The sequence below is a fragment of the Dasypus novemcinctus genome, chromosome 4 (genome assembly GCF_030445035.2).
Source record: "Dasypus novemcinctus isolate mDasNov1 chromosome 4, mDasNov1.1.hap2, whole genome shotgun sequence".
Lineage (NCBI taxonomy): Eukaryota > Metazoa > Chordata > Mammalia > Cingulata > Dasypodidae > Dasypus > Dasypus novemcinctus.
Genome location: NC_080676.1, coordinates 4,781,814 through 4,798,536, shown reverse-complemented (window position 1 = coordinate 4,798,536; position 16,723 = coordinate 4,781,814). Strand labels below are relative to the sequence as shown.

At 39.2% G+C, this 16,723-nt stretch overlaps 1 protein-coding gene across 6 annotated transcripts in view; it reads right to left on the bottom strand.

The window, feature by feature from the left end:
- Positions 1 to 16,723, bottom strand: part of PPP2R3A (protein phosphatase 2 regulatory subunit B''alpha) — a 250,517-nt gene that overhangs the window by 185,657 nt on the left and 48,137 nt on the right. The gene's annotated exons all lie outside the window — the stretch shown is intronic.

Here is a 16,723-nt window from a genome sequence, read left to right as displayed (position 1 = left end):
GGGCCTACCATATCCCAGGCACTGTTCTAGTGTTAAAGATAGAACAGTGAATAAAACAGTTTCTGTTCCTATTGAGCTGGCAATCTAGATGGGGAAGGAAATAAAGATGGTCACACATATATCAGTTGGTGATACGTGCTTTGGAGAAAAGAATGAAGCAAAGGAAGGGTTCAGAAGGGGAGATGGAGCGTGCTGTTCTATAAAGCATGGTCAGGGAAGACCTCACTGGCTTAGAAAAGAGACCTGAGGGAGAGAGGAAGCAGGCCAAGGAGGTGTTTGGGAACATCTCAGGCAGAAGAACCATCAGAGCAAAGGTACTGAGGTACTCAACAGAAAACTGGTATAATGAGACTTACACTTTTAAATGATAATTTTGGCTGCGGTGTTCGGAGGAAACTGTAGAGGAGCAAGAAGAGCAGCAGGAAAACAGTTACAGATTGTTGCAGTAAGGCAGGCGAGAAGGCTGGATGGCATGAACCTAAATAGTCACAGTGGAGATGGTAGATCCTGTATATATTCTGAAGGTAGAGCCAACATGATTTACTGAAGAATAGAAAGTGGGATATTACTGAACTAGAAGAGTAAAGGATGATGCAGTAAGGAATGACAGGAAAGGGATAATAACAGCAATAAAGGTGCAGTTTCATTACACCATCACTAGCATTGGTATTTTAACAATAAAAAACTTTACCTATTTAATAGATGTGAAATAGTACTTCATTGTTTTCATTTGTACTTCTTTCCTGGAAAAATGTTTATTTTGCTTATTTATTATTTTTCTTCTTTGGTGAACTGTCTATTCATATCCCTTGCCCCTTTAAGTATTAGGGACTTAGTGAATCCAGATATGAATTAATTCATGAAGGAGCCTTTCTTAAGTTAATTCTTAAACAGGTTAGAATATGTATTAGTTTCCTACATGCTAAAACAAATACCATACAATGGGTTGGTTTAATAACAGGAACATATTGCTCACAGTCTCAGAGGCTAGAAAGTTTGCTTCCTCCCAGGGTTGGTATTTTCTGGCTGGCCAGTAGTAATCTTTCAGATTCCTGGCTTTTCTGTCACATGGTAATTCACATGGTGGTGTCTTCTTTCTCCAATAAGTTCTGCTCACTTGGCTTCTGGCTGCTCCCCATGGCTTCCCTGAGTCTAATTTCCTTTGCTTGTAAGGACTTCAACAGTACTGGATCAGGGCCCACCCTCACTGAGTTTGGGTACATCTTAACTAAAAACATCTTCAAAGGTCCTATTTACCAATGGGTTCATACCCATGGAACTGGGGTTGGGATCTGAACACGCCTTTTGTGGCAGACATGATTCAGTTCTCAAAAGAGTAAAATTCCTGTCTGGATTAAAGGATTACTCTATTATTGTGCCAGTGCTACACTTTTATAAATACTATTGTCTTAACTTTCAGTATCTGGTCTTCCTGCATCTCTAATTATGGGGTAAGGGGTTGTTTGTTTTTCACCCTCAAAATGTTCTTCAGTGGTCTTCCAGATGAATTGTTTTTAGGAGGTACTGGGGATTGAACCCAGGACTTCCTACATGGGAAGCAGGCATTCAAACACTGAGATACATCCGATCCCTAATAAGAGTAGGTGTTTTTGTTTTATTTTTTGTTTTTAGGACGTACTGGGGAGTGAATCCAAGACCTCATACATGGGAAGCAGGTGCTCAACCAACCTAAGCTATATCCACTTCCTGCAGATGACTATTTTACTTCTCAAGTTTCAAAGAAAATCCTATTAGAATTTTTATTACAAGTGCAACATATCTATGAAGTATTTTGAAGGAACACTGATCTTTTATAGTCAAACATTCCACCCAGGAAGATATAATTTTTTTAAAATTAGAGATGCTGTGGGTTTGCAGAGATGTCAAACATAAAACGTAGGGTACCTGCTCACACTCCCTCACCCCGAAGTGGCTGGGCACGTGGTCTATGAGTGCAGGCCTTCAAGGAAGACGGTGGACTAGAAAGACATGGGACTCTCTCCACTCCCAGAAAAGCTTTTAGAGGACAGGCACAAACAGTCAGGAAAAAAAATGTTCTAAGGTTCAGGACCCCAAGGGAAGGCTGGACACCATCCAGAAGAGAGAAGGGCACAGGAAAAGAATCTCAACGGCAAATGCGTGAATTAAAGCTGCAGCTGCTAGCGCCGCCACCCCCCCAAAACAATTTTGAATTCTCTAGCCTTAGGTCAGTGGCAACAGAGGGCCCCAGGCATCCACCTCATCAGGAAAAGGGAGAGAGTCACAGTCTAAGGCTGATTCAGCTTAACCCACAAATTTGGTCTTCTGTGTCCCATGAGCCCTTCCAGGCCACGAGGGGCCATACCATTATTTGTCCTGGGAGCCAGCACAGGACTAAAAAGATATGACCCTTTCAATCACCCTCCCTAATGACTGGGACTGGCTGTTGAGGACACAGAGGGGAGTGGAATTATTTCATACCTGGGAAAAATGAGAGGGTTGCCAGCAAAGGTTGGAGAATAACATTTGAGAAAGCTTGAATTACGAGGCTCTTATCCTCCAAGCAGGATCCTGTATCTCATTGATCTGGTCCTGCGGCCAAGGAGCACACTTTGACCAGGCTTTCAACTGCGAGGGCTGCCTAAGAGTGCCATCTGCTGGCTGACCAAGGAAGCACATGTGAGGAAATTAAAAGTAAATAAGAAAGGCTTGGGAAGCAGATGTGGCTCAAGCAATTGGGCTCCTGTCTACCAGGTGAAGGTGAGCTGGCCTGCACAGAGAACTGATGTAACAAGATGATGCAACAAAAAAGAGACACAGAGGAAAGACAATGAGAGACACAAGAAACCAGGGAGCTGAGGTGGCTCAAGCAATTGAGAGCCTCTCTCCCATATTGGAAGGTCCCAGGATTTGTTCCCAGTGCCTCCTAAAGAGAAGACGAGAAGAAAAGGAGACATAGAAGAATGCACAGCAAATGGACAGAGCAGACAGTGAGTGCAAGCGGCCAGTGTGTGTGTGTGTGTGTGTGTGTGTGTGTGTGTAAAATAAATAAATAAAAGGAAGACTTTTTCCGGCCTTTACAGCATCCTTACTCAACGTAATTGGAAGCAGGTCTGCAACCCATTACTGGGTCCAGAACCAAGACTGAGCAACTAACAGAAACAATCCTAAAGACCTAGAAAAGGTCGAACCAAGAGTCAAAGAACAGCAGTAACACTAAGTCTCCTGCCACTAAATCCCTACAAAAGAGAGAAACTGAGCATCAGAGTAATTTACCACCATTATCAGATGCCTAGATGTCAGCAAAAAAAATTACAAGCCATACTAAGAAAACAGAAGAATTGGAACAAAGGAATATATCAAAGCTCCAGATGAGACACAAGACTTGAGACAACCAATTAATGAAATTCATACAAATTTCTAAAATCAAATTATTGACGAGTTAAAAGACAAGATGGCTAAAGAGATAAAAGACATTAAGAAGATACTGAGCGAGCACAAAGAAGAATTTGAAAACCTGGATAAAAAAACAGAGCTCAAGGAAATGAAACATGATAGATGTGATCAAAAATACATTAGAGGCATGCAACAGCAGACTTGAAATGACAGGAGGAAGAATAAGTGATGCAGAAAACTGAACAGCTGAAATTGAAGCAAGAGAAGGACAAAGAGAAAAGAATGAAAAAAGTCAAGCAGAGTCTCAGGGCAATGAATATAACACCAAGTGAAACAACATACATGTCATGGGAGTTCCAGAAGGAGAAGAGAAGGGAAAAGGAACAGAAAGAGTATTTGAGGAAATAATGGCTGAAAATTTCCCAATTCTCACCAAAGAAATGGATTTGCATATCCAAGAAGAGCAATGTACCCCAATCAGAATAAATCTGAATAGACCTAGTTCAAGACACATATTACTCAAAATGTCAAACATCCAAAATAGAAAATTCTGAGAGCAGCAAGAGAAAAGCAAACCATCACATTCAAGGAATGCCCAAGTAAGACTTAGTGCAGATTTCTCATTAGAAACCTTGGAGGCGAGAAGAGAAAAGACAGTAGTGGAATATAATTAGGATACTGAAAGAAAAAAATGGCCAACTGAGAATTCTTAATCTGACAAAACTGTCCTTCAAATATGAAGGTGAATATAAACTATTTGCAAACAAAGAGAAATTAAGAGAGTTCGCAAAAAAGAATACATCTTTGCAGGAAATAGTAAAGGAAGCTTTAGAGTCTGAAAGAAAAAGACAGGAGAGAGAAGCTTGGAGGAGAGTATAGAAGAAAGATAGCAGAAAGGATAACCAAAAGAGTAAAAAGATGAAAACATGATATGACATGAAAACCAAAGAATAAAATGGTGGAAGTAAATAAGGCATTACAGTAATATCACTGAATATGAGTGGATTAAACTCCCCAGTCAAAAGCTATAGGCTGGAGAGCAGATGTGGCTCAAGCAGTTGAAAGCCTGCCTACCACATGGGAGGTTTCAGGATCAGTTCCCAGTGCCTCCTAAAGAAGACAAACAACAAGCAGACATCTAGCAGGGGAAAACACAAAAAACAAATGAGCAGGGAGCAGATGTGGCTCAAGCAGTTGAGTGCCCACCTCCCACATGGGAGGTCCCAGGTTCAGTCCCCAGTGCCTCCTAAAAATAAAAACAAACAACAAGCAAACAAAAAACCAACTCAGGGGAGCTGATGTAGCTCAGTGATTGAGCACTGGCTTCTCACATACGAGGTCCCAGGTTCATCCCTGGCCCCAGTACCTCAAAAAAAAAAAAAAAATCTGAAAAAAAAAAGATATAGGCTGACAGAATGGATGAAAAAACATGAACCATCCATATACTGCCTACATAAATTCACCTCAGACCCAGGGATACAAACCAGCTGAAAGCAAAAGGTTGGAAAAAGATACTCCATGCAAACAGCAACTAAAAAAGAGCAAGGGTAGCTACACTAACATTGGACAAGACAGACTTTGAATGCAAAAAAGTTATAGGAGATACAGACAGCCATTATATATATTTTTTGTTTTGTTTTTTAAAAATTTATTTATTTTTATTTCTCTCTCCTTCCCCGCCCCTCAGTTGTCTGCTCTCTGTGCCCATTCGCTGTGTGTTCTTCTGTGTCCACCTGTATTCTTGCCAGCAGCACTGGGAAACTGCGTCTCTTTTTTGTTGCGTCATCTTGCTGCATCAGCTCGTGTGTGCGGTGCCCCTCGTGGGCAGGCTGCACATTCTCACGGGGCGGCTCTCTTTATGGGGCATACTCTTTGCATGTGGGGCTCCCCTATGCGGGGACACCCCTGTGTAGCAGGGCACTCCTTGCGTGCATCAGCACTGTGCATGGGCCAGCTCACTACATGGGTCAAAGAGGCTCTGAGTTTGAATCCTGGACCTCCCATGTGGAAGGCGGATGCTCTATCAGTTGAGCCAAATCCGCTTCCCGGTCACTATATATTAATACAAGGGACAATCCAGCAGGAAGAACTAAGTCATAAGTATCTATGTACCTAATCAGGGTCACCCAAAATACATGAGGCAAACTCTGGTAAAACTGAAGGGAGAAACAGACATCTCTACAATAATAGTCATTATTATGTCACATTATTAGAAATAACAACTAGACAGAAGATCAACACAGCAACAGTGAACTTGAACAATATGATAATCAAGCTAGACCTAACAGACATATACAGAACTTGCATCCCAAATCAGCAGGCTATACATTCTTCTCAAGTGCTCAAGGATCTTTGTCCAGGATAGATCACATGTTAGGTCACAAGGCAGTTCCCAATAAATATAAAGACTGAAATTATACAAAGCACCTTCTCATATCATAATGTAATGAAACTGGAAATCATAATAGACAGGAAAGGGAAAAATATGCAAACGTGGAGGCTGAATAACACACTCCTAAAAAATCAGCGGGTCAGAAGAAATTGTAAATATATCAAGATGAATGAAAATGAGAACACACCTTATCAAAACTTACGGGATACAGCAAAGGCAGTGCTGAGAGGGAAATTTATAGCCCTAAATGCTTATATTAAAAAAGAATTTTTTAAAAAGTATATAATTTTAAAAATTCAAAAATAAATAAATAAAAAGAAAATCTAATGCTTAAAAAAAAAAATAAAGAGCTAAAGTCAAAGATCTAATCAAACAACTGGAGAAACCAAACAAAGCACAGCAAACCATTCCCAAAGCAAGCTGAAGGAAAGTAATAATAAAGATTAGAGCAGAAATAAATGAAATTGAGAACAACAACAACAACAAAAAAACAATAGCAAAAATCAACAAAACCAAGAGCTGGTTCTTTAAGAACATCAATAAAATTGATAAACCCCTAGCTAGACTAACAAAGAAAAAAAATTCAAATAAATACAATCAGAAATGAAAGGGAGGAAGTTATACCTGACCCCACAGAAATAAAAAGGCTCATAAGAGGATATTATGAAAAACTGTATGCCAACAAACAAGACAACCTAAATGAAATGGACAAATTCCTAGAAATACACAACCTACACTGCTGCTACAAGAAATACAAGAACCTAACAAAACAATGCATTTAAAGAGACTGATTCTGTCATCAAATATCTCCCAACAAAGAAACATCCAGGACCAGATGGCTTCACAGGCGAATCCTACCAAGCAATTTGAAAAGAACACCAAATCTGTTTAAACCCTTCCAAAAAACTGAATAGGGAAAATTACCCAACACATTTTATGAAGCTAGTATCATCCTAATACCAAAACCGGATAAAGATACTACAAGAAAATAAAGTTACAGACAAATCTATCTAGTGAATATAGATGCAAAAATTCTAAAGAAAATACTTGCGAATAGAATCCAAGAGCATATCAAAAGAATTTTACACCACAACCAAGTGAGACTTATTCCTGGTATGCAAGGGTAGTTCAACTATAGAAAACTAATTAATGCAATACACCACACTAACAAATTGAAGGGAAAAAAGCACATGATCATCTTGATTGATGCAGAAAAAGCATTTGACAAAATCCAGCATCCTTTCTTGATAAAACCACTTTGAAAGACAGGAATAGAAGGAAAATTTCTCAACATGATAAAAGGCATATACAAAAAATCCACAGTCAACATTGTACTCAATGGTGAAAGGTTGAAAGCTTTCCCTCTAAGATCAGGAACAAAACAAGGTTACCCAATGTTACCATTGTTACTAGAAGTTCTGGCTGAAGTTCTAGCCAGCTAGAAGTTCTGGCTGAAGCAACTAGATAAGGAAAAAAAAAAAAGCATCCAAATTGTAAAAGAGGAAGTAAAATTCTATTTGCAGGTGACATGATCCTATATTTAGAAAATTCTGAAATGTCTACCACAAAGCTGCTCGAGCTAATAAATGAATTCAACAAGTGGCAGGATACAAAATCAATATGCAAAAATAAATCATGTTTCTGTCTACTAGTACTGAACACCTGAGGAGGAAATCAGGGAAAACATTCCATTTACAACAGCAACAAAAAGACTTAAATACCTAGGAATCAATTTAACCAAAAAAGTACAGGACCTATACAAAAAAATAACTACCAAACACTGCTAAAAGATATGAATGAAGATCTAAACAAATGGGAAGACATTTCGTGTTCACAGACTAGAAGACTAAATATCATGATGATGTCAGTCTTACCCAAACGGATTTAGAGATTCAATGCAATACCAATCTAAATTCCAACAGCCTGTTTTACAGAAACACAAAAAGCAATTAGCAAATTTATTTGCAAGGGAAAGTTCACCCAAATAGCCAAAAGCATTCTAAAACAGAAGAGTGATATGGGTCACTGCCTGACCTTGAAACATGTTACAAAGCTACAGTGGTCAAAACAACATGGTATTATCATAAAATAGACACTCTGATCAGTGGAACAAAATAGAGAATCCAGAAGAAAAAAAACCCTCACCTCTATGGTCAATTGGTTTTCGAGCAAACGTACCAAAGCCATGTTAACGGAACAAAGCATTCTCTTCAACAAATGGTGCTGGGAGAACTGTATATCTATAATCAAAAGAATGAAAGAGGACCCCTGTCTCACTCCCTATACAAGAATCAACTCAAAATGGATCAAAGACTTAAATATAAAAGCTAGGGTCATAAAACTACTGGAAGATAATGTAGGGAAACATCTTCAAGACCTTGTGGTAGATAGTGGTTGTTTTGACACCCAAAGCACAAGCAACAAAAGAAAAAAACAGATAAATGGTACCTCCTCAAAATTAAACTTTTTTTTAACTCAAAGGATTCTGTTAAAAGGGTGAAAAGGCAGCCGACCTAATGGGAGAAAATATTTGGAAATCACATATCTGATAAAGGCATAATATCTGTGATATATAAAGAGATGCTCCAAATCAACAATAAAAAGACAGATAACCTGAATAAAAAATGGGCAAAAACTTGAATGGACATTTGTGCAAAGAAGAAATACAAACGGTGAAAAAAACACATGAGAAAATATGTCACATCACTAGTAATTAGGGAAATTCAAATCAAAGCTACTGAAAAAGTGAAAATACTGTTGCAACACCTAGTAGAAAAGCCACTATTTAAAAGACAGAGAACTACAAGTGTTGGAGAGGATGTGGAGAGTTAGGAATGCTTATTCACTGTTGGTAGGAATGTAGAACGGTTTTCATTTCTCTAACTTAAATATCCCTGAGTTTGATTGCTGGGTTGCACAGAAAGTATTTGTAAGAAACTGCCAAACTTTTCCAGAATGGCTGTACCATTTTAGATTCCTACCAGCAATGTACAAGAGATCTGGTTGTTTCCACATCCTCATCATCACTTGGTAATGTCAGTATGTTGTAGTGTAGCCATTCTAACAGGTGTGTAGTGTTACCCAATGTGGCTTTAACTTGCATTTCCCTAGTAGCTAAGGATGTTGAACATCTTCATCTGCTTACTGAACAGTCCTATACCTTCTTGGAGAAGTGACTGTTCAAATCCTTTGCCCATTCTAATCAATTTTTTGTAAAGGTTTTATTTTTTTTTAAATTTCTCTCCCCTTCCCCCACCATTGTCTGCTCTCTGTGTCCATTCACTGTGTGTTCTTCTGTGTCCACTGCTTTCTTGTCAGCAGCACCAGGAATCTGTGTCTCTTTTTGCTCTGTCAGCTCTCTGTGTATACAGCACCACTCCTGGGCAGGCTGCTCCTTTTTCGTGTGAAGCGGCTCTCCTTGCAGGGTGCACTCCTTGCACGTGGGGCTCCCCTATGTGGGGGACAGCCCTGTGAGGCACGGCACTCCTTGCATGCATCGGCACTGTGCATGGGTCAGCTCACCACATGGATTAGGAGGCCCTGGGTTTGAATCCTGGACCTCCCATATGGTAGGTGGATGCTCTATCAGTTGAGTCAAATCGGCTTTTAATTAATTTTAATTAATTAAATTTTAATTAAATTTAAATAGCCACAGTTGGTTAGTGATTACTATATTAGAAAAGAGTACAGCTGTAGAAAATTGGAAAGCAGCTTTCAGAAAGAATGAAGAAAAAATGAAGGTTAATACATTCTAAAAATAAACTTGATTAATTTTATGAGTAATCTTACTGAGAAATAAAAAGGGTGGAGAGAAAAGGGAAAGAATTAATTACAAGCTTAGGTCTTTGAATATATATTTTGAAAGGTCATGAACAGCACAGAGAGGGAACCAATAACAAAGCCACACACCCCCCCCCAAAGTGTGGCACCAACCATCAATCAGAAGTTTATAGTCTAAAATGATCTGAGTTTTTAAAAAATGCCAAAGTAGTGGAGGTTATTTCCCTGGTATTTGGTTCAGACCAGTGGGTGTCAAATTCTGGCTTTTCTTTGAGATCATGATTCAAATGCTTCCCTAGCTGAAACCTAGACATGAAATCTAATTTAACTATTCTCAGTCAGAGATAGAATCTAATTCAGAAATACAATGGTATCCTGTGTCTCTAAGTGAATGCCAGGCTGCATGGGTTTGAATCCCAACTCTACCACTTATAGCTATGTGGCCTTAGCTGAGCTAGTTAACCTTATCATTTTATGAGGATTAAGTTACCATATGTCAAAAACTTAGAACAGTGCCCAGAACACAAGATAACACAAATACTAGCTGTTAGTGCTGTAATTATTTAATTACTTCATTCATTAAACACTTTCTACTATCAGCCAGATCCTGGGGGAATGATGTTGAATACTCCAGATCAAGAGCACTACGATGGAGTTTCTGTTTTCTCCATTTCCTCTCCCACAACTAACATATGTTCTTTTTAGAAAAGTTAGAAAATATTCATAAGTAACAACTGCTTTAATTACCCATATCACCATTCAGAAAAAGTCACTATTAATGATCTATGGATATTCTTTTCTTATGATAAATGCCTATTTTTAACACAAATCGGACCATACTATATATTATATAACTTATTTTAACCTAGCAATAGCTTTATGAATATATTTCCAGGTAAAAAATAGATCTAGATTTTATTATTAAATTTTAATATTAAAATACATAATATTTTATCATATGGATAAAATACCTTATCATATGTTATTGCTGGACATTTAGTTTATTTTCTATTTTTTGTCTGAATAAAAATGATAATAAACATTCTTATTCATATACTTTACATAGTTGTCCAGTTATTTTCCTGTGATATATTCCAAGAAGCGGAATGCTGAGTTAGATAGGGGGAAGTATGTGTATGTATGAATGTAAACTTTTTAAAGGTTCTTACGTAGGGCCATGGTGTCCTTGAGAAAAAGACAAATTCTTACTTCCAATATCAATGTAGGAAAGGGCCCATTTCCCTGCATTCTCCTAGAATACCATTCTTTAAATTTTTGCTAATTTGATAGATGAAAATCCAAAGTGCTTTGTTTTAATGTGCATTTCCTTGATTACTGGTGAGCCTGAACAACTTTTCATTAATACATGAGACATTTTGTCATTGTTCATTTGTGAAATGACTTTCATCATATCCTTTGTCTGTTATCAGAGGGAACATCTAAATCAGACTGAGAGTCAGGGAAGGCTTCCCAAAATATGGCATGTGTATATCTAGTTTTTAGGGATCACTGAGAACTAGGTAGACAAAAAGGGAAGAATACTGCAGGCAGAGGGAAACACATATGCAAAGGCTCAGGTATAACATGGTACCGTGAGTTCAGAACCACAAGTAGCCTTAGCAGGCTTCATTGGGGGAATTGTGCATACAAGCAGGAAGGAAGGAAACCAGAAAGAAGAAGGACTTGAATACGAAATTCCTTGCTAAACTATGGAGTCTCAGCCTAATGAAAACTATGGAAAAAACAAAGACCTTTAGGCTGAGGACTAACATGTGAGATTTATGTTTTAAATAGCTAATTTTAGTGGCTGAGTGGAGGCTAGATAGAGAGGGACCAGACCGGAGTCATGAAAATTACGGGGCTACTATTGTAATCTAGGCAAGAAGTGGTGAGAAGCTAAACCAATACATGGCAGTAGTAATAAAGAGGAAGGCGTGGATTGCAAGGCCAGGGAGGAAGAATCCTCAGGACTAGAGGAAGGGAACGTGAAAGAGGAATTCAGCATTTTTTGGCATGGGTATTGGGGGACTGGTACTGCTATTCTCCATGACAGGAGAAACAGGTTTTCTTGTTTCTGTTTGGGGAATGGCCATAGAAACAACAGAGAGCTTTGTTCGGAATATACTGTTTGAGGAGGTACCTATGGAACATCCAAGTGGTGATGACCAGATGAAATTTGAATTTAAAAATCTGGAGGTTAGGGGGGCGGTGGACTTGGCCCAGTGGTTAGGGCGTCTGTCTACCACATGGGAGGTCCGCAGTTCAAACCCCGGGCCTCCTTGACCCGTGTGGAGCTGGTCCATGCAGTGCTGATGCACAAGGAATGCCCTGCCACACAGGGGTGCCCCCCGCGTAGGGGAGCCCCCCGCGCAAAGTGTGCGTCCCATAAGGAGAGCTGCCCAGCATGAAAGAAAGTTCAGCCTGCCCAGGAATGGTACCGCCCACATGGAGAACTGACACAACAAGATTACGCAACAGGGAAACGGACTTTGGCCCAGTGGTTAGGGCGTCCGTCTACCATATGGGAGGTCCGCGGTTCAAACCCCGGGCCTCCTTGACCCGTGTGGAGCTGGCCATGCGCAGTGCTGATGCACGCAAGGAGTGCCGTGCCACGCAAGGGTGTCCCCCGCGTGCGGGAGCCCCACGCGCAAGGAGTGCGCCCGTGAGGAAAGCCGCCCAGCGTGAAAAAGGAAGTGCAGCCTGCCCAGGAATGGCGCCGCCCACACTTCCCGTGCCGCTGATGACAACAGAAGCAGACAAAGAAACAAGACGCAGCAAATAGACACCAAGAACAGACAACCAGGGGAGGGGGGGAATTAAATAAATAAATAAATCTTTAAAAAAAAAAAAAAAAGGATTACGCAACAAAAAGAAACACAAATTCCCATGCCGCTGACAACAACAGAAGTGGACAAAGAACATGCAGCAAATAGAGAGAGCAGACAACCGGGGTGGGGGGGAAGGGGAGAGAAATAAATAAATAAATAAATAAATAAATAAATAAATAAATCTTTTTTTGAAAAATCTGGAGGTTAGGAGGAAGGTAGGGGTTGGAGATGAAGCTCTGAATGGGTACTCAGGGTGAGTGTATAAAGTAAGGAGAGTTCTGGGCTGAGGACAGAGATAGGGAAATCTGACAATTTTGGGTTAGAGAGGAAGAGAATTCTTACAGGAAGACTAAGGGATAGCCAGAAAAGCAACTAAGAGAACCAGGAAAAAAGTAACTTCACAAAGGCTGAAGGAGAGACTTTAAAAATGGAGGTCGCCAGTGTCAGATGCTGCTGATAGATCAGAGAAATAAAAAATTTTTACCCACTAGGTTTGCCAATATGAAGGTCATTGGTAACCGTAGCACGTACAATTTCCGTAACTGGGTATCAAAGAAGCAGTGTAAGTGGATTAGATTTTCCATTGGTTTGTTAAGGAAAGGAGAGTTAGAAAATGGTAACTAGAAGAGAATAGGGCCTTGGATTTTTTTCTTCATTAAGAATGGAAAATATTTGAGTTTGTGTATATGTTGGGAGAAAGTTCTGGTAGAAGCCCTAAGGAGGTCGGAGCTAGTAGCAAAAGCCCCGGTGAAGGGTTAAGGCTCAAACAGAAAGGGAGATATCTTTTCCAGTGAGAGAGGGGGGAAGAAAATGATGGGATAAATGTATAGATGGAGGAGGAGAATATTAAGGGAATTTTTACACAACAGCTTCAATTTTCTCAGTGAAGATGAAGGAAAAGTTATCTACTAAATTTCAGGGTTAAGAAGAGGCAGTAGGGAATTTGGTGAAATAGTGAAAATATGGAATAGTTGCTAAGCGAAGTAAGAAGGAATCTGACTAGGAACAGGCAGAAGTAAGATTAGGTCCTGAAATGCTCAGCAGGCCTCATTCAGGAATAGCAAGGATAAATGGTTGGGTAATCCAGGGTTTTACAGGAAGGTCAACACACTAAAAGAATTGAGGCAGGAGATTCAAGAGTAAGTATATGTGCACAGAGAAGAATGAGGTAAATTTTTACTGATTAAAGGATATTGAATAGAAGGGCAGCAAAAGAGAGAAGAGTCCTTTAGCAGTTTACTAAAGACCTCCCAGGAGGAGGACATTTGTTTGTGCAATAAGCTTTGATTTTTAAAAAATATTTTTTAAAAATTTATTGAAGTATATCACTCATACATAAACATAAACAATTAAGTGTATAAAAATAGTTGTGAACTTACAAAACATGTATAACATCATAGAGGACTCTCGTACCTCACCCTACCACTAATACCTTGTGTTGTTGTTAAACATTTTTAACTAATGATAAGAACACTGTCAAAATATTACTACTAACCTAAGTATTTTCCCCCAACCCACCCTATTATTATCTTTATATCATTTACATACGAACATACGCAAATAGTAAGTGTATAGTAAAAATTGTGAACTTACAAAGCAAACATGCATAACATCATACATCAACCCTGCACCAACACCTTGCATTGTCTTGAGACGTTTGTTACAAATTATGAAAGAATATTGTCAAAATCTTACTACTAATTAAAGTCCTTATCTTACATTTGGTGTATTTTTCCCCCAACCAACCCTATTATTATTTTTTAAATATATTTTTTATGACAGAAGTTGTAAACTTAAACAATCATGCACATGGGCAGAATTCCCAAACAACACCCCTCTATCAACAAACCACACTGTGGTGGAACATTTGATACAGATAAGATAATATCACCTGATTGTTACCATGTCCACAGTGTACATTTGGCACACATTTTCCATATTGCCCCATTATCAACACAGTACATCTTTAGCATAAATGCAAAAATAATCTATTATTACTGCTAATCACAGTCCATAGGTCACTCTGGTTGTATCTTTCCCATGCTTTTCCACATTCCCACCACCCTGCAATAGTGATGTACATTTGCTCTAGCTAACAAAGGACACTTTTCCATCTGTACCATTAACCACAATTCACATCCACCTCTTAGTTTACTGTGCTGTTCAGTTCCTACATTATTCTCTAGCATTCTGCCAGTTGGCATTTACATACCTAGACTACCATTTTCAGCCACATCCCCATTTATAAACTAGCTGTTATTCACGATGTGTTACTGTCCACTCTATACATTTCCACACTTTTACAGTAATATTAATTAAAGCCTCTACATACATTAAACATCAGTAGTTCATCTCAGTCCTTCTCTTACCTCCTTTAAGAATCCACCACCTACCACAAGATCTTGAAGCTATCTGCCTACAACTTCTAGAAGCTTTATGGTTCTTGCTTTTTAGTTTTTTAATCCATTTTGAGTTTAATTTTTGGATAAGGTGTGAGACAGGGGTCCTCTTTCCTTCTTTTGGCTATGGATATTCAGTTCTTTGGGCACCATTTGTTGAATGGACTGTTCTGCCCAGCTGTGTGGGTCTCACAGGCCAGTCAAAAATCAAACCATCAGTTTGGTTCCATTGGTCTATGTCACTGTCTTTATGCCAGTACCATGCTGTTTTTATCTCTAGAGCTATGTAATATGATTTAAAGTCTGGAGATGAGAGTTTGCTTTTCCTTTTTAAGATGTTTCTGGCTATTCAGGACTCCTTACCCTTCGAAATAAATTTGATAATCATGTTTTCAATTAAAAAAAATGCTGGTGGAATCATCAGGATTGCATTGAATCTGTTTATCAATTTGAGCAGAACTGACATCTTAATGAAGTCTAATCTGTGAGCATGGAATGTTCTTCCAGTTATTTAGGCCTTTTTTTGATTTATTTTACCTCTGAGTTGCAGTTTTCTAATACAAGTGCTTTACATCATTGTTTCTGTTTATTCCTCTTTGAGTTTTATTTGTCATATTTTATTTTCAACACTCTTTTGACATTTTTAGTTACTTTTATTGATATAATCTTCATTTCTAGACTCTTTGCCAGGCCTCTCTCTTCTGTCTTTTCTTTTCAGGCTCTAGCACACGCTTTACTATTTCCTGAAAATCTTGTCTCTTGGTTAGAAATTCTCTCAGTTTCTATTTTTCTGTGAATATTCTAAACTCGCCCTCATTGCTGAAAGACAATCTTGTCGGATATATGACTCTTGGTTGGAAGTTTTTCTCTTGTAGTATCTTAAACATACCATACCACTGCCTTCTTGCCTCCCCGGTTTCTGGTGAGAAATCAGCACTTAATCTTATTGGGTATCACTTATATGTTATGCATTACTTTTCTCTTGCTGTTCTCAGAATTCTCTTTGGCATTTGACATTCTGATTAATATGTGTCTAGGAGTTGGTCTATTCAGATTTTTTTAGATGGGACTATGTTGTGCTTCTTGGACATGAATTGAGCATATTGTGCTTCTTGGTCATGAATACTGGTCCTTCAATAGGGTTGGGAAATTTTCTACCATTATTTCTTGACATATTCTTTCTGCTCCCTTTCCCTTCTCTTCTCTTTCTGGGACACCCAGACACTTACGTTTGCATGTCTTTTGCTGTCATTTATTTCCCTAAGACCTTGTTCCATTTTTTCCATTCTTTTCTTCATCTGCTCTTTTTTATGTTCACTTTCAGAGGCCATTTCTTCAAGCTCACCAATCCTTTCTTCTGCCTCCTCAAACCTATTATATGATTCCAATGTTTTTTAAAAAAATTCATTTATTGTGCCTTTCATTCTCATAAGATGTGCTATTTTCCTGTGCATGATTTCAAATTCTTCTTTGTGCTCATCCAATGTCTTCTTAATATCCTTAATCTCTTGGGAAACGGACTTTGGCCCAGTGGTTAGGGCGTCCGTCTACCACATGGGAGGCCCGCGGTTCAAGCCCCGGGCCTCCTTGACCCGTGTGGAGCTGGCCCATGCGCAGTGCTGATGCGCGCAAGGAGTGCCGTGCCACACAGGGGTGTCCCCCGCGTAAGGGAGCCCCACGCGCAAGGAGTGCACCCATAAGGAGAGCCGCCCAGCGCGAAGGAGGGAGCAGCCCGCCGAGGAATGGCGCCGCCCATACTTCCCGTGCCCCCGCCGACAACAGAAGCGGACAAAGAAACAAGACGCAGCAAAAAGACACAGAAAACAGATAACCGGGGGAGGGGAGGGGAATTAAATAAATAAAAATAAATCTTTAAAAAAATATATATATATCCTTAATCTCTTTAGCCATCTCACTGAATGTATTAAGGAGATTTGTTTGAACATCTA